At 46.6% G+C, this 26,464-nt stretch overlaps 1 protein-coding gene across 5 annotated transcripts in view; it reads left to right on the top strand.

Moving 5' to 3' along the window:
• The window catches only part of FOXN3 (forkhead box N3), a 393,350-nt gene that overhangs the window by 90,458 nt on the left and 276,428 nt on the right, over positions 1-26,464 (top strand). For 4 of the 5 annotated variants that reach the window (XM_049113398.1, XM_049113407.1, XM_049113406.1 and 1 more), the window contains one exon: positions 22,329-22,447. The gene's annotated coding sequence lies outside the window, so the exon portion shown is untranslated. Of the gene's footprint in view, positions 1-22,215; positions 22,448-26,464 lie in introns of those variants that run through there. The other variant, XM_049113399.1, reaches the window with a different exon arrangement.

Here is a 26,464-nt window from a genome sequence, read left to right as displayed (position 1 = left end):
AACTTTTAACTTTGCGCTCCGTGTGCCATTTGAACAGTTACGCGCGTGTTCACACACATTCGGCCTGGTTGGTTTCAACCTCATGGTCTTCAGGGTATTTGAAGCACTTCTGAAAAGTAAAACCTGATACCTCCCTAAATGACAGTGTGTGCCATGTGTTGACAACGGTGACCTTCTTGGTGGCCGTAAGCCCTGGGCGCAATCTTTCTCTGCCCTTCTCCAGAGTGGATTGGCGATCTGGAACTGGCCTTTCCAGAATAACGCGGAATAACGCTCAACCACGAATGTTTTGGCATCTCTGTGCTGTGGAAACAACAAACAGATGTCGATTGATTGAACTCGTGGACCTCTCTTCTTTTGCGGAGAGCGCAACAGATAGACACACGGGAAGCGCTGAGTACAGGGAAGCTACTAGAATGGCAAGATGCACAGATGGAGTGGGGACTATAAAATTCTTCGAAAGCGCAAGCTGAATGTGTGATGAACTAAAATTAAATGTAGTTGTTTTCGGCAGTGTGAGTAGTGGAAAGAGGGCCGTCCTGACAGGCAGCGCAGGCTCTGTTCCTAGCAACGTGCGTGACCTTGACCAACCTCTTTGGGCCTCTGGTTTTGTAGCCGTGAGATCTGGTCGCAGCACGTCCAGCGCGTAGGCATCTGGCTCTAAGACTGTGTAGTAAGGAACCTTTCTTTGGGTGTGTAATTGCATTTAATTGGGGTAACGTTGCTGTTGTCCTGGCCCGTGATCCACACAGAGGTTCACCCCAGGGAGGAGGTGAGGACGGCCCGAGCTTGCACTGGCAGATGTTGAGGTCTCCAGTCCGATTGATGCGGAGGCCAAGGGCAAATCCGTTTACAATAGCCCGCTCCCTTTGGGACCTGCAGCAGAAAAGCGCAGCGGGATGCAGAATGTTGCTCCGTTCTTCCCGTTCTTCCCGAAGCTCCAGCCCTGTGGGATGGGAGTGGAGCGCTTGCTTACCCGGCCCTTAGGACGGCTTCTCTCCATTCCTCTTCTTCCCTCACTCACTGCTTTTCTCTTTTTCTGGCATCTTCTCCTCTGTTCTGGCTTGGCTGGTTGTTACCTTGTCTTCCGTGGTCAGCAGCCCTCACCTGGTTCTCCGGTCACCCTTTCACAGTAGCTAGAGGAAACAAAGATAAAGCCATGTCCCCTCCCTTCTGGCTCATCTGGAAATGCTACCAACTTTTCTCTAAGTGGAGGGTGTGTGTGTGTGTGCGCGCGCGTGTGTGTGTGAGACAGAGAGAGAGGTAGAGAGGGAGGGAGGGAAGGAGAGGAGGGAATGAAAGAGTAGGAGATTGTTACAGTTGGGGCAATAGTGAATCGGGCTTTGAGATAAAAAACAAACTCAAAACGGTGGTATGGGAGCCAGCGTTAGACAGCATGGAAGGAGGGTTTGGGGAAGCTGTAAATGCGTAGTTTCTTTTTTTTTTTTTTTTTTTTTTAAGATTTTATTTATTTATTCACGAGAGACAGAGAGAGGCAGAGACAAAGACAGAGGAGGAGCAGGCTCCATGCAGGAAGGCTGATATGGGACTCGATCCCCGGTCTCCAGGAACACACCCTGGGCCAAAGGCAGGCACTAAAGCGCTGAGCCACTCAGGGATCCCTGCGTACTTTCTTTCTTGTATTTCACTCCTACTGCTTTTGATGTGTGAAGGTTGGTCCCTGTGCCACCCAGCAGCCCTTGCTTCACGGTCCTAAAGGGGATCCCCACACCTGCCACTTTGGCATCTTGATTATTTTGAGCCGAAGGCCCTTGAAAGACAGCTGTTACCGGAGGGGCTCTCCGCTGACCCCATCTGTACCTAAGAAGGACATGCATTTCCTGTGAGGAAGGTGGCCTCCCAGGACCAGGAAGAGGAGAGCATTGTTCTCACTGGTGATGGGGAGCTGAAGCTCAGATGAGGCTGTACAAGGCAAACTTACTGCAGTAGCACTTATCTCCCTGACACATTTCCTTGTCACTTCCCACAAATCCCTTGTTCCTTTGCTTTGTCACATCTCCACAATGTATCCCTCTTTGTTAAAATGGCATATAAACCCCTGGGTCTAACCACCTGGGGCTTGTACTTCTTTCTGTGAGACCCCCTGTGACACATAAAAATGTTAATACCACATAAAATTTGCTTGCTTGCTTCTCCCCCTTTTAATCTCTCTCTTGTCGGTTTAACCTACAGGCCCCAGGTACCGAACCTAAGAGGGTAGAAGGAAAGTCTTTCCTCTCCTAGAGTTCTGAGCAGCTGTCCTACAGCTCACCAGGTGCGTGGCTTCCTGCCCTGCCCTGGAGGGAAGCAGACGTAATTGTTAGTTTGATGCCATAGGCAGATGGCTACAGGCAAACAGGAGCATGTGTCTAGAGAGTCTGCGCTGTTAGGACTGCAAAACCTCGTTAAGCCTAGGTTAGTGTAGGTCCAGCATATTTAGGCGGTGACCCTAGGCCTCAGGGCAAACTGAGCTGTGAGTGAATGTGAATTGTAATGTGAGTTATAACTCAAGTGGGTCCTCTGAGAACCCTAACCCCTGGGGATCTGAATCTGGATCAAGTCAAGTGAGTCCGGACCCTCATGAATGCCCCTAGGCCAGCCCCGGCTAGGTATGCACATCTAGAATGGAAAAGGAGTCGAAAGTGGCCTTTGGGGTAAAGGCAGGCAGGGGTGAGCTTGGTCATTTCAATCTATGACTTCAAAGTCCTAACTTCCAAGCTCCAAACATGTCTTGTCATTCTGAAGGTGACCATGACCACGGGTCCTCTGGGCCCTTCGGGGGAGCTGCCCACAGCTCCGCACTGATTGGAGATGTGTGCTGGTGAGGTGCTCAGCAGCGTGGATCCTGGCTTCCACGGGACACACAGCCCTCTCTGCTTGGTTAGGGCCTTTGGGGGGGATATGCTGGACTGGTCCCAGGGAAGGTCTGACTTTTACCGGTTCTGCGGATGTCACGAGACTCCTCTGGGATCCCTGTCCTGGGTCTTAGAACTGAAGCCACTGTCAGACCAGATCCCACGTTCTGGTTATAAAGAGGAGCAGATGGCAGAGAGTTATTGGGGGTTTAGGCGGCTGGGGTTCTCATCCCAGGCCCACCACCAGATAGCAGTGAGACCCTGCACAAGTCATTTGCCTCCCTGAGCCACCACCTTATCTCATGTGTGAGGAGGAATCACCATCCTGCCTTCTGGCTTCTCTTGAATCCTCCCCATGTGCAAGCAGGAGTGGGAGGCCCCTCGCATGGGGAGGCCTGCTTGCCAGTTGCGATCTGCCTCTTGTCTGTGGGGGCCCCAGGAGGAGGAAGGAGGAGGAATCTGGGCTGAATGGTGAATGAGAGCTGGAAAACCAGGGGGATGCCTTTCTCCACGAAGCCCATACTTGCAGGACAAGATAAAAATATCTCCTCCAGTCTAACAACGGACCTTTTTGAAATATTGAAGAGGTAGTTTTCCCAGATTGGAAAATAGCATATTAGATATAAGCAGGTGATCTCTGAAGTCTGAGAGGATGAATCTGGTTGGTACCTTAACAGTTTTATTAAAAACTAATTTTTTTTCCTTCATTCTACAAATACTGAAGAGCCTATCATGCCATTATGCACCACACCCTGGAATAGATATGGCAATGAACAAAACAGAAAAAAATCCTTGCCTTCTTGGGGCCAATTGGCTAGTGGAGAGATGGACAAGGAACTGTGTTGGGTGCTGTGCCTGGCATAGAGTCTGCTTGTCCCTCTTCCTCTGCTCTTCCTCTTGCTCCCTTTCACTCTCTCTTTCTCTCTCTCTCAAATAATAAATAAACAAAATCTTTAAAAAAAATAAGAGCTACTTGATAGTGATTTGATTTTTGGCTATGTGCAGAGCCTTTCTTTGGGAGCAGGAGAAAGGCCTAAAATCATCAGTCACAGAATATGTTCTAGATCCCACTACTCAACGTGTGGTCCATGTTGAGCTCCACCATCCCCCGTGTGCTAGTTAGAAACACAGAGTCTCAGGCCCTATCCCGGACCTACTGAGGCAGACCCTGCCTCTGGTGGGGCCTGCAGGTGATCTATGGATGTATTCAACTAAGAAGCACCATCTAGAGCCATCTGTGGCTTTGGGCATCAGAAGCCTGGGAGTCTGAAGCGCGGCCCCTGAAGACCCAGGCGATCTAGGGCAGGCCCGCCAGTACTGTCCGCCTGAGCCTCTTCCTCTGTGGAAGGAAGAGATGACAGTGACACGGACACGCCCCTGCCCCAGCCCTGCTCCTCTGCTTTTCCAGGCACACATCACTCTTAGCACCCTGCCCCTTATTCACGGGACCACCCTCTCCGGGGTCATGTGGGGTGCGGGGGTGCTCCAGGATGCTGGTCCGCTGGCTTTTGTGGCATGTCTAGGATGTGTTTCAGTGGGCTCAGAGATGGCCTTTCCTCCTAGCAGAGTGTCACCGATGGCCCAGGTCTGCGTGCGGCCTCCCCGCATCACGGGCTCCCTGCCCACTTGGGCAAGGCTCGGGGGCTCATCTAGAGACCACCTTCCCATCATCTTTCGCCGGGTCTCTTAATGGGCCCCGGGGTTGCAGGTGCAGGAAGGCTGGTTGCCTTTGTGGGTGCGTGGAGATGGCGCGTCCCGGGAGGAGCAGTGCTTCTGCATCGTGCCGGCTGGTCCCCATGAGGACTGGGCATCGCGTCCTCAGCCTGCCCTCCTGGAGAGGGACAGCGCACGGCCCTGTGGCCTGGGTACGAATCCCGGGGTCTCGGCATCCTAACTGTGGCTTGGCTATTATTAACTTCTGAGGAACTTCGGGCGAATCACTTCGCGTGCCTGGCTATCAGGCTGCGTATTGATAAAATGGGGTTGCGATCATTTCTGCTTCACAGGCAGGTTTATTGAGGCTTCATTATATAAATGCTTCTTAAGTGTGTGATTTCCGGGCCTAAGTCACTAGGTATCCTAACCTACTTTTTTTTTATTTTAATGAGTGTGAAATCCTGTCTCTCCTTCTGTCCATTTAACGACTGCAGCATTGACGAGCAGATAGTGGCAAATGCCTATTAATGTTACTTGCGGATCAGCGTGGGTTAAGAAACAAACCAGACGTCGACCTTCCCTGGCTGTTTCTGAATTAGTCACACACTTCCCATTATTTGTGTATGTCAGCAGTATGACCCAAATAACGTTAGGGTTGATCTCTCTTGGAAAATGTTCTGGGCTTCTCCTGACAATAGAGTTAAAGGCAAGCTGATGTATGGCTCGCGATCAAATAGAAAGACCTTTTCAGCATAGCACTTGCTCAACTAGGGAGTTATTATTGAACGTTGGTTTCTGGACATGGTCAAATTCTCAGGTTTCTCAAGTGTTTCCTGGCCTGCTAAGGGCTGGAGTAGAAAGCAGGCCACATTTTTCCATTGGTAGAGCAACCCGATCGCTCCAGTGGCCCCGCGTCTTACCTTACCGCCTTGGAATTCCAGATCGGCCCCATGCTTGCTGGGCTTGGGTGTTTTCAGATCTTCGCTGTTGTGCCGATCCATGGCCTTCTGGGCTTGCCTGACTGACGACTTAATCAGCTGCTGTCCATGCTGCATAAAGCAGCTGGGCTCAGGGACGCTATTTCATTAGCTGTGTAATCTTAGGCACCCTCCAGGTTAAGGCAAGCAAGCGAACCACACAGCATCCACAGCAACCACCCAACCACCGAACTCCCTTGGTCACCCTGGGTCTCTGATCAAGTTTAGGCTGCAGAGATAAAGTCAGACCATTGCAGCTGAGCTTGGCAGACCCCACAGAGGGAGCCAAGTCCCAGATCGCCTGTGTTATCCAGACCTTCCCACTTCTGCCTTGGATTCTGTTTCACTGCCCAGGATGGAGATCATATTTGCCTTCTAGGGTACTTGAAGGCCTGTTGAAGAAGGACGTGCTTCCTGGCAAGTTCATGTCTGGTTTGGAAGCTCCTGGGGCGGCGGGGCGAGTGGGGATTGGATGCAAGAGCTCAGGGTCTCAGGTCTCTAGAAGGGCAAATTGGGATTGAAGAAGTGATCGCTGTTGGTCCTATGGGCCGTGACTGCTTCTGCAGGGAGTTTGGTCTGGTAACATTGCAATAAGTCATCTTATAAAAAGTTCGTACCAAGAAGGGCATCTCTACCAAGCAATATGAAGCCGCTCCTCAGGGATTTTCCCCAGCCCTGGGGCTTTGAATTGGGGTGAGGAGCGGGGAGCAGGCTGGAGACCTGAACAGCTGGACCATGTTATCGTGGACACCAACACCGTCCTCGCACTGAACTGTGGCTCTTTGCCCTGCTCCCTGCCCTTTGCTGTGCTCTCTGATGTCCCTGAGAAGAGCACCAGTCTTCATAAACTGGGGCCGACTGAAAGACCAGTCCATTGTTTTGTTTTGTTTTGTTTTTAAGATTTTATTTATTTATTCATGAGAGACACAGAGAGAGAGGCAGGGACACAGGCAGAGGGAGAAGCGGGCTCCCTCTGGGGAGCCCGATGTGGGACTCGATCCCAGGACCCCGGGGTCATGCCCTGAGCCGAAGGCAGACACTCAACCTCAACCACTGAGCCATCCAGGTGTCCCAAGACCAGTCCATTGTGAATTATTGCCAGGATAGATCCAAAAGAATGCTATCATTTCTGTTCTCCCGACTTCTTACCGAGTTGGTAAAAGATGGCACACTTCTGTCACGAGTCCTGCCACCTACTTCTCATCTCCAAGTGCATAGGAATCATAGCGTTGAGTGTTTGGACCTCTCCATGGCGTCGCCATCCTGCAAACACATGGGATGGATTCTTGACACGTGGCTTGGAAAGCAAGGGAGCATAATTATTGCCATAGATTTTAGTCTCCTGCCAGGGTTCGTGTCTCCCAAATGCACGTGAGTGGATTAGCAATGTGTGTGACCACTTGGCTGGTATGCTCCGTGACGGAGTGACCCAGTTAGAGGCTTGGCCCGGGCTGGTTGGGCACTGTCCGGGAACCTTCCCAGCTGGGGCCAGGGGCTTGTGCTATTCTAGTCAAGAGTGCAAACAAGCAGCAGAGCCAGGGGGACAGTCCCTGCTATTGGTTTAATCCCTGGCTCATTTCCCTCCTAGCCATGTAGATAAATAGACTGGAGTAAGAAGACAATCCAACGGGCCCGACATTAGAGCTTGTGTCACCGTGTCACCTATGTCTTTGGGAAGCAGCCATTGTAAGAGGTCTTCAGGTTTTGCATCCAATTGCTAACCAAACCTGAAACACTTCCAGACTCCTGAATGTGTTAAGATGCCCAGTGAGGCAAGAATCATTACTGCACCCTCAGTAGTGACCAAGCAGACCTCCAGCGTGGTCGTGACCTAGTGAAAATCCCACACTAGCCAGGCTGGGACAGCAGCCCAGCCCCTGACTCCGTCTGCCCTACTATTGTCTCTCAGATGGTGAAGTGGCTCAATCTATAAAACGTGTGGTTGCTATGAATTACTGTTGTTGGTAAGGAGAATTGGAAACATTCGCATTTCTAGATTACCTTTCAAATATTCAAATTCATGCACCAGTAGCATATGGCTAGAACTTTTATTTTTTCACTCAGATGTCTTCCAATGTGCTGCATTGAATTCCAAATCCACATCAGGTTTGAATTTTGAAAATGCCAACTGTATACTAACTGAATGTGAGAAATGAAGAAAACTTTCATAAATGTTTTTTTTTTAAATAAATGGTGATTTATTTTTCAGCAGTTGGATAAAGCAGCTGTATGGATTTTTTTTTCCCATTTTGTTTCATTTGCATCTTGATAATATTGAGGGAACAATATTGCTGATGTATTCTTAGTTAATTTTCTAACAAGAGAGTTCCACAATACCACGTAGCAAACATCCAAGGAACACGGACCCTGGCATTCTTTCCCGTCATCTCTGCTGGCCAGGAACATGGACTAGGCTTTGGGTGGATGGAGAAGCCTTGGTTGTCCTCAGACAGCTGTGTCTGCTGTGTCTTCTCGATCTGTCCAAAATTTTGGTCCTGTAATTATCCGACTCTGTTTTCTTCCCGTTTGGAATTGAGTTTCATTTGCAGGTGCCATTCATGTCACTTACCAGAGAAGAGATTCTCAAGCACTTTAGAACTAATAAAGGAGGGCTTTTATCTGCTATGTTTTCCTCAGTTGCGAGAAAATTAGTCTGAATGTGCGGATTTTGCATGACCTCAGTCAGAGACACTATTGCTGGAAAGAACATTAGCGTGAAGTCAGAAAACTGTCTGATAGAATCCGGGGACGGGGTTCTAATAGCTTCCTGAGCTTTGAGGTGCTCATTTGTAGAAACCTCCCCCAGCTCTACCGTCGAACGTATTACCACAAAGTGCGATTTATGCATTGTACATCTTCAAACCTAAGTCAGCATTTACTGTCAAAGAAAACCTTATTTTATGTACTGCTAAGAAAAAAATGCTGCCTAATATAATTAGATGCACTCATTTCAGGGAGCTGAAATGCAGAAAAATGTGCATTTTAGAATTGGTGAAATGTAACTTAATTATGAGTGGAGCTGCAGTTGGGTTGTTGAGATAATGCTAAATTTTATAATTTTGTACATGTTGATGGAGATTTATTTCTAACATATAAAAACCTAAAACACCCATGTATCCATTACCCAACTTTGGCAGATCTGAACATTTTGCCACATTTACTCAGATATTTTAAAAAAGGAAACATTGGAGCGCCTGGTTTGGTTAAGCCTCCGACTCTTGGTTTTGGCTCAGGTCATGATCTCGGGGTTGTGAGATTGAGCCCTGTGTTGGGCTTCACACTCCGTGTGGAGTCTGCTTGAGAGTCTCCCTCCCTCTCTGCCCGCCCCCCCTCACAGGAGTACATGCTCTCTTGCAAATAAATATAAAGATCTTGATGCGCCAGGCTGGCTCATTTGGTTGGGCATCTGCCTTCACCTCTGGTCATGATCCTGGGGGCCCTGGGATTGAGCCTTGTGTCAAGCTCCCTGCTCAATGGGGAGTGTGCTTCTCCCTCTCCCTCTGCCTCTTCCCCTGCTTGTGTTCCCTCTCTCTCTCTCAAATAAATAAATAAAATCTCAAAAAAATTAAATCTTAAAAAAAATAAAAATAAAAAATAAAACATTGATGATACAGTTGCAAGCCCCTATGTGCCTCACGCTCTAATCTCAAGACTCCTCTCTCCCTCATGACCCATATAATCCCTATCCTGATTTGGTGCTTATCATTCCCATGCGTGTTTGTAAACAGGTTTGTGTCCACAAATACATTTAGCATTTTTAAAACACAGCTTGTTGTCTACTAGTATCCATTTCCTTTTAATCATAGAACCTCGGAGCTTTATTTTATTATTTTTTAAAGATTTTATTTATTTATTCATGAGAGACAGAGAGAGAGGCAGAGACACAGGCAGAGGGAGAAGCAGGCTCCCTGTGGGGAACTTGATGTGGGACTCAATTCCAGGACCCCAGGGTCATGACCTGAGTCAAAGGCGGACGCTCAACCGCTGAGCCCCCCCAGGCGTCCCAAACCCCAGAGCTTTAGCTGAACGCTGCCTGCCAGCCATTGCTAAGTGACTAAGTTCTGGCTAATAGATGAACATGACAAGGGCTATACAACTTTAGGGTTTTGCCTTTAAAAGAAAGGAAAAAACCCTTCGTAGTGGTAGTGAGCTGCCTATCCAAATGTGGGAAACACACCAGGAGGTAATAGAGCTACAAGGTCGAAAAATCCTGCCTCAACGAGGCCCGCTCCCTAACCATATCCCACCCTCCCTGGTCCCACCACCAGATTGTCTATCATCTTAGGCTGGGAGATAAACAAACTTCTTTTTATTTAAGTCATTGGTGTGATTTGATCTCCATTAGATCCAAAAATGTTCCAGTAGAAGTGGTTTACATTCTGATGATGTACATTACTAGTGACCTATTGTATTAAAAACTTCCTTTTGCTTAGTAGGATTAGGATAAAGCGAATTGATCTAATTCATTGCATCCTTAGATTTAAAAAGGAAAACAATACATTTTTTAGCTTCCCCAGTGGCCATCTCTGTTAGTGTCCAGTCCTGGAGTGGACATAACCCTGTTGAGAGCACATTAGTTAAGTGCAGTGATTATCTTCCATATGGAGCTAGAGCAAGTTCATACACACTGGGGCTGGCTGGCTGCTCTGTCCCCAACTGGAGACATCTAAAGCCATTGTCACAACGGAAAGGGAAAAGTTTCCATTCCCAGGAGGATTTTCTTCCCAACACGACTGAGTGTCCATGTGAGCATCGTAAAACTGGGGCCTTCCTGGTCATTTTCTCCAGGAGCCTGGCCCCCAAAGCTCCCCGCCATCTGCACGACGGAGTAGAACAATCCAGGAAAAGCAGGGCCCTCATTAGCTGGCTGGCATCCTTGCAGCTCTGTGCCCAGGCACCTTGCTCATTGGAATGCTTGCTTCCTACAGAGTGCTGAGGTGGCTTAGGGGTTCCACGCAGAGGCGCAGTGTCTGTTTCAGAGCCATAGGTGGATACTAGGGGGGCACAGGGACCAGTTCCTTCCTGTGCCACTTTGTGGCCCTGATTGTGCCTGAGGGGAGCACACCCACCAGGCTGCCACTACTCTCTCTGGCCAGTGTGAACTCTGGCCTTTGAGGCAAGTCTGCTTATTGGTTTCCCTCTCAAAGGGCGCTTTGAGTGCTGCAAGGCAGCTGGCCTCTCCTTTTGAGTGGTGGTGGTGCTATCACTGCCAGTCATATGGGGTACACCTTGACGTTGGGCCTTTTGCCCCCTTTTACCTTATGAATTGGATTCTTAAACCTAGCGGTTTAGCGCCACCTTCAGCCCAGGGTGTGATGCTGGAGACCTGGAATCGAGTCCCACATCAGGCTCCCTGCATGGAGCCTGCTTCTCCCTCTGCCTGTGTCTCTGCCTCTGTCTCTCTCTCTCTCTGTCTCTCATGAATAAGTAAATATATAAAATCTTTAAAAAAAAAAGAATTTTATAACAATAAATAAATAAATAAATAAATAAATAAATAAATAAATAAAATAAAAGATTGTCAGGTGAGTAGTTCTCAGACTCCTGCAGGCCATACATGGATCTGATGCAAAGATCATGGGTGTCCCCTATGCTGTTGTGCCGACCGCTTCCAAACACATGTCAGGGTCCCCCAGAGTGAACAGGAAGGTGAGCCCTGCTCTAAGAGATTCAGCCCATGAGTTAAGTTTACGGTGGAAAAAGCTCAGCCAAATGATACAAAATTCCTTCCTTCCACAGAGGCTGGAAATTCTGCAGCGCCGAGTCCAGCACAATAAGGAAAAAAGGCCAGGGTAGCATGCGAAAGTCAGAATTCTGCATTCTGCCTAATTGAACTGCACATTTCCTTGGACAGTTTTTCGGATTCTAAAAAAAAAAAAAAATTAGAAATAAAAATTCCCCTAAACCCGGTTCTCACATCGATTTGCCGAGTAATCGGTTCCCCAGAAATTCCATTCTATTTTGAGTGTTTTGGCATTCATTGCTAGTATCTCCAGAAGTTATTTAATTTAAAAATGAAAATTAAACGTAAGCTAGAATTTAAAAACAAGCTGGGTGTGCCCCGAGAGGGCTCGATTTATAAACCTCATCATGCCAAAGAAATGGCCAAAGAAGTAAAGGACATTGCTGCGTAAAAGCACTCAAAAAGGTTTTAAATGGTAGGCAAATTGCTCATTAGGTGACTGGCTTTAGGCTAATTGACCTGGAGTCAATGGCATCCAAAAGTTGACACTTTTGTGCCCAGGGACACTCTCTCAGGCCTGTATTCATCTTATTTCAGACAAAATTCTAATCAGCTCTCTTATTTGGTTTCCCAGCCTCTGGCATATTAGATGTGAATCAAGCAGGGAGGGAGTGGCGAGAGCCAGGCCACTTTGCCTGGTGAGAAGGCCAGCTGATACCCTGACAGCCAGGAGCGGGAAGCAGAGGCCAGAGAGAATTAAAATGTAAATATAGGGATTAGCAAATCACAGTAGTGTGGGGCCTGTTCCTATGTGGGTGACCTCCTCCCCTGCCCGCCCATGCCTCTGTGGCTTCTGAGAGCACCTGTGTATCATAATGTGCATGATGCCAGTCACATCATGACAAATATTTATAACAGGCTAAATCACATGCTCTGTGCTTTGCCCAATTCATTGTTTGGTTATACAGTCCAATTTAGAAGTGTTTTCATCCAAAGGAACCAAATCGTACTCTTGGATGGGGCATCCATTTGAAGGTGCCCAGTTTCCCCCTGCCCTCCGTGAGAAGACTGCCCAGGACACCTGCCCATAGGATGTCTTCCAGGGCTTTCTGAAACTCCACCCCCGCCCCCAACCCCGGGCCAAACTACAACAATTCAGTGGTCTGGAAAAATTTCACTTCTAGGAAGTCCTCTTTCCCCCAAATATGTAGCATGACTGAATCCGGTTAACTCTTGACATTCAGGGTAATGTGTTCAGGAGGCTTGTGAATAGCCCAAATCATGATGAAATGATGGTGGCTGTGAGTCCAGAGTGGCTTACTTCCTTAGGGTGGTGTGTTAGTCTAGAGAAAGAGAACCACTTGTTTGCTTGTTTGTTTCTGTCTTTCTATTTATAAGTGTTGTTACTGCAGTTATTTTAAGTCCTTTACAACCAACTTCATTTGTGAGCATACCCGGGGGCATATGGAGAGACCACTACGTCGGGTAATAGAAGATAAGATTCTGCTGCTTGATGTCTGACCGTGGGCCCATCACTGATTTTGAGAACCTCGGTGCTCTCTAGTGAGAGATGAGGTTGAGGACACTTGCCCAGCTAATATTATCATAGTATAGTCTTGTCATAGTCAAATGGGATGACCTGTGTGAAAATGCTTGGTAATACCCAACAAATGTAGATAGAGAAGTGCAAAGTAAACGTAAGGAGCCCCTGCTGTATTGCTGTGGCTCTGCTCCTTACGTTGGTAAAGTACTGCTCATGATCAGTTAAAATAGGTCATCTTTACCCGCCCTGCTAATACCCAAAGGCTAGGCTTTATACTCCCCCTAACATCATCTTGAGATGCTTTTATTTTATTTTATTTTAAAGATTTTATTTATTTATTCATGAGAGACACAGAGAAAGAGGCAGAGACACAGGCAGAGGGAGAAGCAAGCTCCCCATGGGGAGCCCGATGTGGGACTTGATCCCAGGACCCTGGGATCATGCCCTGAGCCGAAGGCAGACGCTCAACCACTGAGCCACTCAGGGGCCCCTTGAGATGCTTTTAAAAAGTGACATCCCTTTCACTACTAAGGTGTATTTATCTTTTTTCTGTTTTGCTTTATCTTCGGGATGAGTTGATTATTATCATAGTATGTAGCCAAAAGAATGATTCAATTTGGGGAAGTGACAGGAAATTTTTGCGTATTGTTGGTAGGATGTGTTTGCCATAATCCCCACGAATACAGTAGTGGTTTCTTTAAAACGTGCCAGTTCGGAGTCACGGATCTGCACTTTTCAAGCCTACAATTGATTGTTTAGTGCGAAAATTGTATTCAAGTGAAGCACATCAGCATGCAAATCTAAAGTGTGGCCATTTTCATCTAGATTGAATATTATTAACTAGCCCAAGGGATAGGATGTAATTAAGATTTTGAACAGCTTACTTTTGTCTACTGCCATGAGTAACCTCAACATGTAAAGTGGCATACTGGTTGGAATAATAGGAAGATGGCCCGATGTGCCCAATATGTATACATTTTGCCTCGTAGGTGTAATAAAAGAATATTTGACTTTTCGCCACTGTTCCAAACATCTGATGAGGGCAGCGATTTGAACTTGAGGCAAATAAGAGAATATTCCGATTCCAGGAAAATCACATTTCTTTCTGAATGATGGCGGATTTCCATCTTGTTAGCCATTCACTCATTCTAATACCTTTTTCCATGGGCTTAGGAACAAAGACCGAGCGGGGCCAGATGAAGCCCTTGTTGAGGGTTTATGCTTTTTGCCTAATTAAAGCTATTGGATTTACAGCCTGCTCATGCAGGCTCTGGTTCGAAGGAAGAACAACTCTTTTTTTTTTTTTTTGTAATTTTTATTTATTTATGATAGTCACACACAGAATAAGAGAGAGAGAGAGGCAGAGGCATAGGCAGAGGGAGAAACAGGCTCCATGCACCGGGAGCCCGACGTGGGATTCGATCCCGGGTCTCCAGGATCGCGCCCTGGGCCAAAGGCAGGTGCCAAACCGCTGCGCCACCCAGGGATCCCGGAAGAACAACTCTTAGCTTGGATCCACTTCAGAAACTTTGCAAGACCTCCCCCTGCCTCCCCCAGAACTGATAAGGCACATGTCCCAAAGCATCTTTCTTTTGGTGCCACTCCATGGTGACTTCTTCTTTGGTGTGAGACAAGATGTTCGCTTTTTTGAAATAAATTTAAAAACAAATTTATTTATTTATTTATTTATTTATTTATTTATTTATTTATTTATTTATTGGAGGGGGTCCTACCCACCCCGTATTAAAAGAAGGAAACAAAGTTGTCGATTCCTCCCAGGAGAAGTTAGTGAGGGGCTCCGTTGCCCTGCTCTACTACCTTAAGCGGCTACCCAGCAGGCTGGGTTGGCACACAGCTCATTTCAGCCATCCGTATTTTCAGGTGTACCGTACGTATTTAGTACATCATTTGATAATGCTAAAAAATATTAAAGCAGTGTGAGACTAAAGGAGAAAGAAGATGAATGTTAGCATTCCCCTGGGGTTCATGGGTGAAGGAATTAACACAGCGTGGCACTCTACCCTAGCTGTGTTTGTTTCCATGGCAACAGCTACGTACATGTTTCAGACTATCTACAGTGACACAGTTGCAGAAATAGTAGCTTGCAGGTTTCTGATATCGCATCAGTGGACAGGCAGCACGCACTATATTAAGTAAGTGTAAAAGAATTTAAAATATAGCTCTGATTCCGAGGTCTGTGAGCTCAGCGGAGCCATGCGTCGGGGGTGTCGACATTCCCCTTCCTCACGGCGGCAAAATCTGGGCAAAGTTGAAAGTTGCAAGATTCGAGTGCAACGATTGCCCTTGCTCGGGTAAATAGCAAATGAAACAAATGTGAGTGAGTTGCAAAGGTAAGGAAATGGCCTTGGCGGATGACAGGTTTAAGAAGGAGATGGTCAGGGAAGCTAATTTTCGGGGAGGGGGGTTAGTGATGGGCAAGGAATGAAAGCTCTGGTTGAAAATAGCTGAGTCTGAAAGCAAAGCTAATGGGCAGCAATCCTTAACTGCTGCTGAGTTTATGGCAACTAAGGTCTTTGAATGTATCAGTGTGGACATCGCTTCCGTATAAAAACGATCAGGTGAGGAGCAGAGAGGTTGGTTAGGTGTGCAGTTAGAGGGAATTTGGGGCTCCATTGTCTTTTCTGAATGCTTATGTAAATACCTCTCTTCTCGTGGGGATGACCCTGGTTTGTCTTTGACATTTTGCCGCTACTTTTTGGTACCATTTGCTGGGCTCTCGTGTGTTTATGTTTTGCTGCCACATTGTAGCCTGATAAGACTCTGTGTTGCTTAGAGAGCAGCCAAGTAAAGGATGATAGACTTTGTAAGTGTGTGACTTTGCACTCAGATTGTACGGTAATTTGGGAGAAGTGTTCAGATGTGTATTTATTTACGCGTTCGACCTCTGCTTTTGAATAGCAGCCTAGGTATTAGGTTAATGGATTTCAATGTGCACGTTATGATTGCAGGAGCTTTCAAGTATGTTGTAGTTCAATTTATACTGAGTCTTTAATGTCAAAATATTTTTATTTAGGCCCATTATTCAGTTTAAGCTACATTTACCTTACAGTTTTATTATTCATGTATCAGTGAAGAGAATGTAAAATGGCATGGTAATTTAAGCTAATCTATTCATTTGAGGAAGATTCATCTTCTGACCATAGGTGGACTTTTACAAAAAGTGGCATGAGACGTGCAACTCTTTCGGTATGTACGAGACTGTTTTATGTGCATAGGAAACTATCTACGGTGCCCACTGCATGTTGTTCTTCACAGCAGTTATTTGATTAGATGTTAGGAGAGCACCTATTGCAGGGGGAGAAGGGGCTGTGCTCTCTGGAGCTTCCCCAACACCTGGGTATGTGGGGGGCTGGGACCGACTTTGAATTCTAAATCAGGGACCTGAACCCTAGAATATTAAACACCCCAGTGGATAGGTATGATTTGCCTTTCTAAATAAGGTGGTCCAAAATGAAATTAAGGTTGAAGCCTTCTATCTATGCCCATCTGTAGCCTGAGCCTCCCAGACATGGGAACGGAAGGATGTGTTTTCTATGGGGAGTTTGTGTTTTGGTGGCTCATGCCCAGGGCGGCTCCTTTCTCAGAGGATGAGCCCCCCCTTTCCTAAGACCGTGCTCATTTCTGTTTCAGTTGTGGGACACTGGCAGGGGGCGGGCAGGAGGGCAGGTTTACAGACCTCCACCCCCATGCCCAGCTTCTCTCCATGACAGCTGCAGAAAGCCACCTGTGCTTGTGCCCGTCCCCCTCCGCACCCCTATGCAGAGGAACCAGATGCCATTGGTATAAGGTTAATGGATTCATTTGTATAAGGGTTTACATGATTATCTGCTATGACACTTGAGGGGCCCTGGAAACTTTGGGTTTATTAACCTTGGGTTCTGAAACCAGAAATCAAAAAAAGCGTCAATGAACTACTTGGGATGACTGACTCAACTTCCATCTGCTTGGAAGTACTAGAGCAAGCCCTTCCAACCATCGAGATGTTTGGGTTGGTTGGTTGGTTTGTTGGTTGGTTGGTTTTTGTTTATCGTCCTCCAGAAATATTTTCCAGTGTAAACCCCCACACGGAAAACAACAGCAACAACACATCCACCAGTCTATATACCATGTTGTTTTAACTCTTTTTTAGGAATAGAAAAGCACATGAACCTAGACGTAGAGCCCTAGGCTGAACCAGTCATCCGAATGTAAAATCCTGGCAGTGCTTGTAGGAAACTCAGTTGCTTCCATTTGAAGGTCCAGGAAATTGATTTGGAAAAAAATAAATTTGAGGGATTCCCAGATAGTGGCAGCATGGAATAAATAAGAGAAAAAATGAAGGTACACGCTGATCTTATTGCCAATCTTAAATGGTAATAAAATCTCCAGAATAAACTTCCTGCAGTGTTGCTCATTTGGAGTGTCCACTGCCCAAAACTTCTGAAGGTTCTTGGTGATCACGGGGAAGGCTGGCGTCCAGGGCTTTCCCATTGGTCCCTCTTCAGAGCTCACTCTCTCTCTCTCTCTCTCGCTCTCTCAATCCTCTCTCCTTTGACCATCTTACGATGCTGCCCAAAGGCATTAAATACCATGTCTTGACCATGCTGGGAAGTTTCTGGGCTTTTGCTCTGGCCACTACCTTTGCCCAGATGCCTTTCCTCCCATCTTTCCAGCTTTAACCTTAAAGAACTCTCCCTTGCACTCTCAGTGGGATGACTCCTCCATCCTTCATGTTCCCATAACAGTTTCTTTGTCTGCAATCATAGCCCTTATTGCACAATATGAAGACTAGTTGTGTCTGTCCTTAAGTGAGATGTAAGTGTATTAAAGACAAAGGACCATGACTCACGGACTCTTGTAGCTTTTGCCACACCTGAACAGTACTTCAAGCTGTCCTATTTCATTGAATCCTTAACACCTCCTAAAGATATATGTCGTTGAGTCATCTCCAGTGCTCGTGTTCTCTGCTCGAAGAGGGTCTGTGGGATCCTGAGGCTCCTAAGGCTGCGTCTGTCACAGCACCAGGCATCCAGACCAGTTCAGCCTCTTTCAGATGCTTCCAAACTTCTGGCGGTTGGGCATCATCTAAACACAGAAACCAAGTGAATGGCTGATTTCTGTTTTCATATTTCGAGAATCACAAGATTTTACAACCAGAAGGAACCTTAAGGAACTGAACTCATATTACAGAGGAGAGAACTGTGAGTCTGACCTGTGAGGGCCTTTTCCAGAGCCACATGGTTGGTTAGCGACCCGGGCATGTGGATCTGGCCACTAATCTCTCTACACGATCCCATCTATGGACCCTTCCTGGCCGTGGCCTTGGGTTTCACTTAAGACATCACCAGTCAGCTCGAGCTTTCTGCCCTGTGTTAAGATCGGCTGGCTTTCCCTCTTTAAGCACCATCCTGGGACGGCAGTCCTGTTACCCACTCCTTGCCCAGGGCTGATACCGCTGGGATAGAATGAAAAACAAAAGTGGACTTGAGGTTTTTAACTCCGGGGCCCCAGGAGCAGCGCTGACAATTCATTAGCCATCGCCTCCCCGAGGACACGGCAGCTGCTGAACTCGGTCAGGTTCAGAGCCTTAAAAAGAGTGGAAAAAAGAAAGCACATACTTTCCAGGGCCTGGGCACCGCAGAGCCGGGCCAGCTGGGCGCAGCCCCGTGGCAAGAAGATCTCTTCAGTTTCGGAAACACGAGACCCCGGAGCTTGCACGCAGGGCGGGGCGGGGAACGTGGCTGCAGCTGGAGCTGATTGGCATTGGGTCTCTAAGCCGCCTTCTGCCGTAGCCCTGTCAGGCCCTGCCCCTCTGGGGTGCCCACGAGTACCTAAGGAAAGAGCCAGCCCGCCAAGTTGACATAAGGAGCAAGCTGTGTGTGTGCATGTGTGCATGTGTGCGTGTGTGTGTGCGTGTTTAAAGCCCTGCGTCTGAAGCCCACAAGCTTTTTCAGAGGAACTCCTGGCTTTCTGTGTAAACGTCTACTTCCTCTTGTCCAGAGCTGGCCTGGGAAGGGAATAAAGCGCAATTCGGGTTTCCAAGTTGGAAGCCTGATTAATCTCTCTGCCAGTTACATATGGAAATAAATTAGTAAATGGTCCATCTGGGACTAAACTCCTACAGAGATGATAAATTATCGCCATCATATATGTCACTGTTGCCGGAGACTGAGTTGTGCTCACCAGGAGCTTGCTGAAAGATAACTGGATGCTCTATCGTGGTCGAAGGAATAAAATTAAAAAAAAAAAAAAAAAAAACGAGTAAAAAAAAAAATTTGCCTTGAAATGTTTCTTGGGAGGAGGGTTTGGTGGATGCCAATTTGCTCCTTAGGCTTGCTGCTTCTGCAGCTATTTAAAAGGTGAGTCTCAAGGGCATAGGGAACATTTTGCTTTTATACTTTCAAAGGCCAATACAGTAAGTATTAATTCGTACCAAACGTCTCGATGGGCCAGATAATTCTGTACCGTACAGTAGCATTGCACTTTGAATTGTCATAGCAACTTCGGGTGTCTTTTCTTCTTTAGTCTCAGTGAAGGTGGGGCAAGTCGGCCTCTAATTCTCAATCAGTGGGAAACAGGTTTGGAGGGTTAAGTCCCTTACTCCCAATGACTCACATGGCTTAAATGGCAGAACTGGGATGAGCAACCAGATATCGCCGACTCCAAGTCCCTTCCCAGTCCTGTTCCAATTCTGCCACAATCTTGTGTGATGTCAGGACGTTTCTGTATCCGGTCATTCGCCCAGCAGCGTCAGGAACTAACACATTCTATTTATGCCAGGTTTCTGGAGGCAAAAGCCATACCTTCTTGATTGTGCAGAGGTTTTTTTTTTTCCTTCTCTCATCGGAGATGTCGAGTGCTGGTTTAACGTTTTTCCTCCCGACGTGTCTTAATTTGTTTAAATTGAGGTATAATTGACATATAACAGTCTATTAGCTTCAGATGTACAACAGAGTGATCCAATATTTGTGTACATTGTGAAATGATCACCACAATGTAAGTCTAGTTAGTATCCCTCACCTTCCACAGTTACACAAAATTTTGTTTCTTCTCATGAGCCCTTTTAAGACCTATTCCCTTAGCGACTTTCAATTCTGCAGTATTGTCTACTGGTGAACTGTAGTCACCATGTTGCGCACTTCATCCCCATGACTTATTTACGTTGTAACTGGAAGTCTGTAGCTCTTGATCCCTTTGCCCCTTTCTTTCCTCTTCCTACTGCGGGGCTTCACTTTTTTTCCTGTGATTAGGGCACACCGCCATCCACATGAATTATTTTTTATAAAACTAAAACCACAGATGTCTTCAGGGGCTTTTTAGGTATGGTAACATTTTGCCCCTTTGCAGAATGGCCCGAGGCTACCGTGACATCTAGATTCTTGGGCCTACTTTAAAATTTTCTTTTGTGTCTTCCTCCCAGGCAGAACTGCAGCAGTTAATTCTTGAAGCAGTGGAAGTGCACCCTTCTAGAAAGTGTAGTGGGGAGAAAAAAAAAAAGTACAGAAAAGCAAACTGGCTTTAGAAATCTTTGAGTCATCAAGTTTATCAGACATAAATTTCTAAACAGAAGCAGTAGGTGCCACGGGATGGTCTTCACACAAGAAAGAGAAGCCGCAGGCCCCTAGCATTTACCTGTCTGTACTTGGAAGCCACCTTGTCTCACCCAGAATGCCTTCAGGTTTCTCACGTATCAGCCAGACCTGGTTGTGCCATGCACCTGCCTGGCCCCTCACACTTCCTCACTTCTGGGCCTTTGCTTCAGCTTTTCCCTGTTCCCACCTGTCAAAATTCTGTCCAGATCTCAAGGCCCATTATTATTGTGACTGTCTTGATACATTTCCTTACCTGCTTTCTCCACCCCAACCAGAAAGAAACATCTCCTCAGAAACCAGCTGTTTATTAGAGGAAGTCACACTGCCTGTAGTTGTCTGCATATGTGTTTTATCTCCCATAGTGGATGATACATTTCCTTTTCTTTTCTTTTTTTTTAAAGATCAATTTATTTATTAGAGAGAATGAGAGGAGCGTGCACAAGCAAGGGGAGTGGCCGAGGAAGAGAGAGAATCTCAAGCAGACCCCATGCTGAGCATGGAGCCCTAGGTGGGACTCGATTTCATGACCTCCTGAGATTAGGACCTGAGCCAAAATCAAAAGTCGGGTGCTTAACCTACCAAACCACTCATGTGCACCAAGGACGATATACTTAAGGCAGGGATTTGGTCATCCTCACTCTCTCTGACTCTTTGTCCCTCTACAATCCTTAGTTTAATGCTTTGCCTGTTATTAAAGGTTAACACAGGGGATCCCTGGGTGGCTCAGCAGTTTAGCGCCTGCCTTTGGCCCAGGGCTTGATCCTTGATCCATGTGTCGGGCTCCTGGCATGGAGCCTGCGTCTCTGCCTCTCTCTCTCTCTCTCTAGGTCTATCATGAATGAATAAATACAATCTTAAAAAAAAAAAAAAAAGGTTAACACACAGTAGAGTAGCATAGTTTTCTTTGACAACGACAGAACAAGTGTCTTTGAATGGGTGGATAAATTAATAATCAAAGGCTTCTAAGAATGACTTGGAAGTCTTATTAAAACAGATTGCTGGGCCCCACCTCCAAATACTCAGATTCAGTAGATCTTGAGTGGGGCCCAACAATTTGTCTTTCGAACAACTCTCAGGGGATGTTCTGCTGCTGTTTCAGGGACCATAGTTGAGAATCGGCGATCTACTGAATTTATTTCCTAGTGTTCTCAATGCCGAAGTTCATAAGATAACATCATTCTTTTCATGAGAGAGTCTATTAATTTGTCTTCTCCAAGGCGTAGGCTAAGAAAATATCTTCCATCAGAAATTATTATGCAACCTATCTCCTGTACCAGCTTTCCTATTTTGTAAGATTATTGGCTAATGGTGGCCCAGTAATTGGTAGCCTAAACATTTAGTGGGATTGATGGGATCTTTTCCCTCAGGAGTAGAGCCAGAGGGACTCCTGGGTGGCTCAGCGGTTGAGCTTCTGCCTTCGGCTCAGGGTATGACCCGCATCGGGCTCCCCATGGGGAGCCTGCTTCTCTCTCTGCCTGTGTCTTTGCCTATCTCTCATGAATAAATAAGTAAAATCTTAAAAGAAAAAAAAGGAGTAGAGCCAGAGTAATTTTATTTGATAACAGAAGAGAGCATCATTGCCTTGCAGCCCGTTTACCTGGTCCGCCCAGCGGATCAAGGCTGGTCCACGTGTTGGAGTGCTGGCCTTGAATGCTTGCTGGTGCTCTGATGTTGTTCCTTTATATAGACAAGTGTTTCTGTGCCAGGTGTAGAGAAGTAAAATAATCTCGTAAATGTCACAATGACCATTGTAGTAAAATAAGATAGTCTCATATCAGTGGCATGTATTTTCAAATTTCTGGGTCCTTTTATGCCCCACGAGGCAGTTTCAAGAACACTCCATCCTGAAAGACCCAGTGATTCGATCACTTTCCAAGAAATAAGAGGTAACTGTTGCAATTGATTTTTTTTTCCCCCTAAAGTCTTAACATCTTTTAGAGTCAGGCCAGAGATGACATCCATTGTGTTTGAGAGGGTCCTCTCTCCTCTGCTCTAATCCGACTCTCTTCTCTTCCTCTCCAGCAGTCACTAGAAGCATCATCTCTTAGAAGACCAGCATTCTTGTGATGATGGAGGTCTGTCTGTCCTGTCTGTGACTGGAGCAATGCTGACCTCGGCTTCCTGGACCCATTCCGACTCAGGTACCCAGGCTCTGTCTTCCCCTGCTCACCTGCACCTCGGGGAGATTGCACCAAATAAGTGAAATACCAAAGCTGAATTTAAATGCAAATGCCAAATTGATTGTTTTCTTCATCAATTGGTATCCTCCCCAATCTTCTTAATGATTAATTTATGCAGCTGATCAGACTGACAATGTGGTCAATCCAATTTAGGCATTAAGATAATGAAAACATTCAATCACATCTTTATTTAAAATTTTGGTGTGTGTCCTAGACACACAAAGCAAGAGAAACACTGCTGGGAATTGTCATCTAGAAACTACCTTCTATCGTAGTTCCTCTAAATCAGTTTCTTTCCCATAATACCATGTGTTTCTTGAATTATATTAATCTTTCTAATCTTGTACCTTTTGATTGAATTCAGTAAGTATTTTTGAGTGTCTGTTATATGTTCTTGAGACAGATGGGAATCAAAAAAATATATATAAGATGCAGATCTGTCCTTATAGAGTCACGGCTTAGCCAAAAATCCATGACTCAAGGAAATGGCAGATGGTAGTGGTCAGTTTAGGGCCAGGGCTGTGTACTAATTAATGGTAGCTCTCTGGTTTAGGGAATTGAGAGACTTTGAGGATTGGTATTGAAATAGTTAGGGAAGAATCTGTGGAAGAGAGAGGGCCTCTGGGGGTGGGGGAGGCCCCCCCATTTTTTTTTTTTTGCTGTGGATGTTTTGGCCGGGTGGAGGAAAGAAGAGCAACATGGTGCCTGGATAAGATGGTGGAAATGAGCCCACTGGGAGCCTGGGCAGTGAGAGCCCTAAGTGTGTGGAGCAGATGGGGTTGAGAGGACCCTGATGCCCTGTCCCAGCCAGAGCCAGCTTCCCCCTCAGAGCCTGGGTGCCTGAAGGTTTCCCTGGGGAAGTCCCAGCTGCCCTGCTACAGAGGCGCCTTGCTTGGTTGGCAGCTTTCTTCATGAAGGGACCGTGGTCACTGTCATCCCGCCCCTGGCTTGGTTGCTACCAAGCTGGCCTTTCTACTTCTTCGGGTTTATCCACATCTGGCCTTTGCCTGTCTACCTGATTATTTACTCTTCTCTTACACACCTGCACCGCACCCCCCCCCCCCCCAAGCTCTGCTTGGCAGGTGTGGCTTGACAAGGCCTCAGGGATAAACCAGAGGCCGTGTGAGGTCAGTAGCTCGGTGATTCACAAGGCGCGATTCAGAGTCGGGAAGTTGAAGGGTAGTAGGCAGAAGCCAAGAACGTGAGTTTGTAAGTCGATGCCGAGAGTTCTGGAAGCCAGAATTCAGTGAGGGTCCTGGGGCTGGAGCTGAGCCCACAGTCAGGGATGGGGAGCCAAATGCGCTGATTAATTCTGGGATAGCCCAGCAAATCATGCCCACGCCGACCTCTTTTCCACTGCTGCTTTTGGATAAAGCAGTGGTGGCTTTCGCTGCCTTGGGTCTTAAAGATGCTACTGAGAGTTGCCTGCCCAGACTCCTGCCCATCCTGTCAGGCCTGTCCTGGCTGTGATCCACTGGCAGGCTCCGGTGCTCCTGCTTTGCTGACCTAGGAGCTAAGGCCTTCCTGGAATGGGAGCCCTGGATCGCCAGCCACCAGGAAGCAGAAGTACTAGAATAAGTCTTTGTGTTCTCCTCCCACTAAAGCCTTTGCCTAATTGTGGGCCTTTGTCTTCTGAGGCTAGTCCAGGGATCAATCAGCGCCCATCAGTCAGGTGTGGCCTGCTGCTTGTTTTGTGTGCCTTGGACAGGCTGAGAGTGGTTTCTACACTTTTAAATGGTTGGGAAAAATTCAAAGAAGGATATTTTGTGTTGCATGAAAATCAAATGGAATTCAGATTGCGGTGTCCCTGAAAAAAGTTATACTGGAACATAGTCCTGTTGATTTGCAGATTGTCCATGACAGTTTTTGCACAAGAGCAGAGTTGAAAAGATGTGTCAAAAATTATATTTACTTTCAGACCTTTTGTGGGGGGGGGGGAGTTGTCATCCTAGCAAGTTGCCCAGGCAATTGTGTGACACAAGTGTTTGAAAATTTGAGATGCAGAATATTTTGCCCCATGAGGAAAATAAGATGGAATGAAAGATTAGTAAAATTTGCATAGGAGAGGAGAGAATCCTCAAGAATCCCCAAGCAGACTCCCCGCTGATCAGAGGAGCCCCACAGGGCTCCATCTCACAACCTATAAGATCATGACCTGGACTAAAACCAAGAGTTGGGTGCTTACCCACCTGAGCCACCCAGGCACCCTTGAGCTATCTTACTTTAACCAAATACATATTTTGTTTTAAACCAAGCAAGCAGTGAAGACTTATTAGGAGTAAGTCATGCCATTTAACCTTGGCAATACTTTCCCAGTCTGGTGAGGTTTTGTGATATTGTTGAGTGCAAACTGTGGTCAAAGTTGGAGATGCGGGATCTTACTCCTACCAACTAGCTGAGCCAGGGCAGGCTGTGGTATATCAGGGTAAAATGTACTCCCCACATCTCAGGCTTAGTACAACAGACGTTTATCTCTCACTCAGCCAGAATTGGATTGCACCAGAGTGGCTGTCCCGCATCCAGTTTTGAGGCTCCAGGCCTCCTCCCTCTTGTGACACCGACATCTCAACATGTGACTTCCTGATTGCTCTAGCATGTGAAAAGAAGAATTGAAAACACACACCCTCTCTCAAGTGCTTTAGACCAGAAGCGACTCAGAGCAATTTCACATCCATAGTCCATTGGCCAGCATTAGTCACATGATCCCATCATGTTGCCAGGAGGCTGGAAAATAGGGAGGAGTATGAGGGTGCTTGGGGTACCTTCTGGCCTTGCAACACTGGGTCATTGTGGGAAACCCTATGCTTTTTCTTTGCTCATCATTAAAAGGTAATTAACCCAGCTCTACGTTTTTTCATATAGTTTATGAAAGGGTCAGATGCAATGTATGAAAGAGCCTTAAGTGGTAGAATGAGTTGTGAATTTTGTAAGATATAATCATTACCTGATTTCTATGGAAGGTGTTGAATGCTGATAGACTGGGGTCAGGATAGTTGCCTACGCCCCAGTATGCCTCAGACTGTCCTAGCATTTGCCAGTTGACCTAATGTAATTATCATATAGTCCTCCCCTTCACACCCAGAAATATCCTAGCATAGACAACAAATTAAATGATCACCCCAGCTTGACTCCACTGGTCGTCCTTCAAGATTAATGTTAGCTACTGCTTAGGAGCCTTTTCTGAGTCATACTGTTCTAAGCTTTTGCCTGCCTGCCTTGTTTCATTTAATCTCCAAAACCAACTTGCAAAGTAGGTACACATAATCTCACTTAATCTGAGGTAGCCGAAGAAGAAAGGTTTGCCTTGAATCCAGGTCTATCCTGCTCTTAAGTCTTCCATGGGACTGCTTCATTTACCCTTCTCGGGGACTGCCCCCTGGACAGCATGGGACCCCACTTCCCTGACACTGGCTTAGGAACTGTGCCCAGGCCACACACTGGTAGAGGGCTAAAGGCCTGAGTGGTGAGACTAGCCCTTTCAGGCCTTGATGAGAAGATGAGACATGGACTCACTAGGTGATTTCTCCAGAGCCAGCCAGGAAGTAGCAGGACCCGTGAGTCCCTTCCCCCCCGCCCCCACTACCCTGGCATCAACAAGCACAGCTTTTGTTAATACTGGGCACTACATCTGACACAGGGAGAAAGGTTTTATTTTGAAATCTAGGGTGGAGGAGAACTCTAACCAGTGAAGACTTGCCATATGCAATGCAGTTGATTCAAACAGGCTCCTTCCCAATACCAATAGCTAGGAGGACCTGAGCTCTGTTTTCAGGGAGTTTATTTACAAATTTGTTTGTTGGAAAAAAAAAAAAAAAAAAGCTGAACCACACCAACGACCAGTTTGCTTACAGAATGATATCAAACAACAACCCATTTATTCATGAGATGGTATTAATTTCCCCAGTTTCTGGCCTTCCTAATCAGTGTTCAGAACTGAACCCATGGAATCAAAGGGAAGAGTTTCTGAAAAATGAACCA

The sequence above is a fragment of the Canis lupus genome, chromosome 8, assembly GCF_003254725.2.
Source record: "Canis lupus dingo isolate Sandy chromosome 8, ASM325472v2, whole genome shotgun sequence".
NCBI lineage: Eukaryota > Metazoa > Chordata > Mammalia > Carnivora > Canidae > Canis > Canis lupus.
The sequence above is the reverse complement of the archived record's forward strand: the minus strand, read 5'-3'. Positions and strand labels throughout refer to the sequence as shown.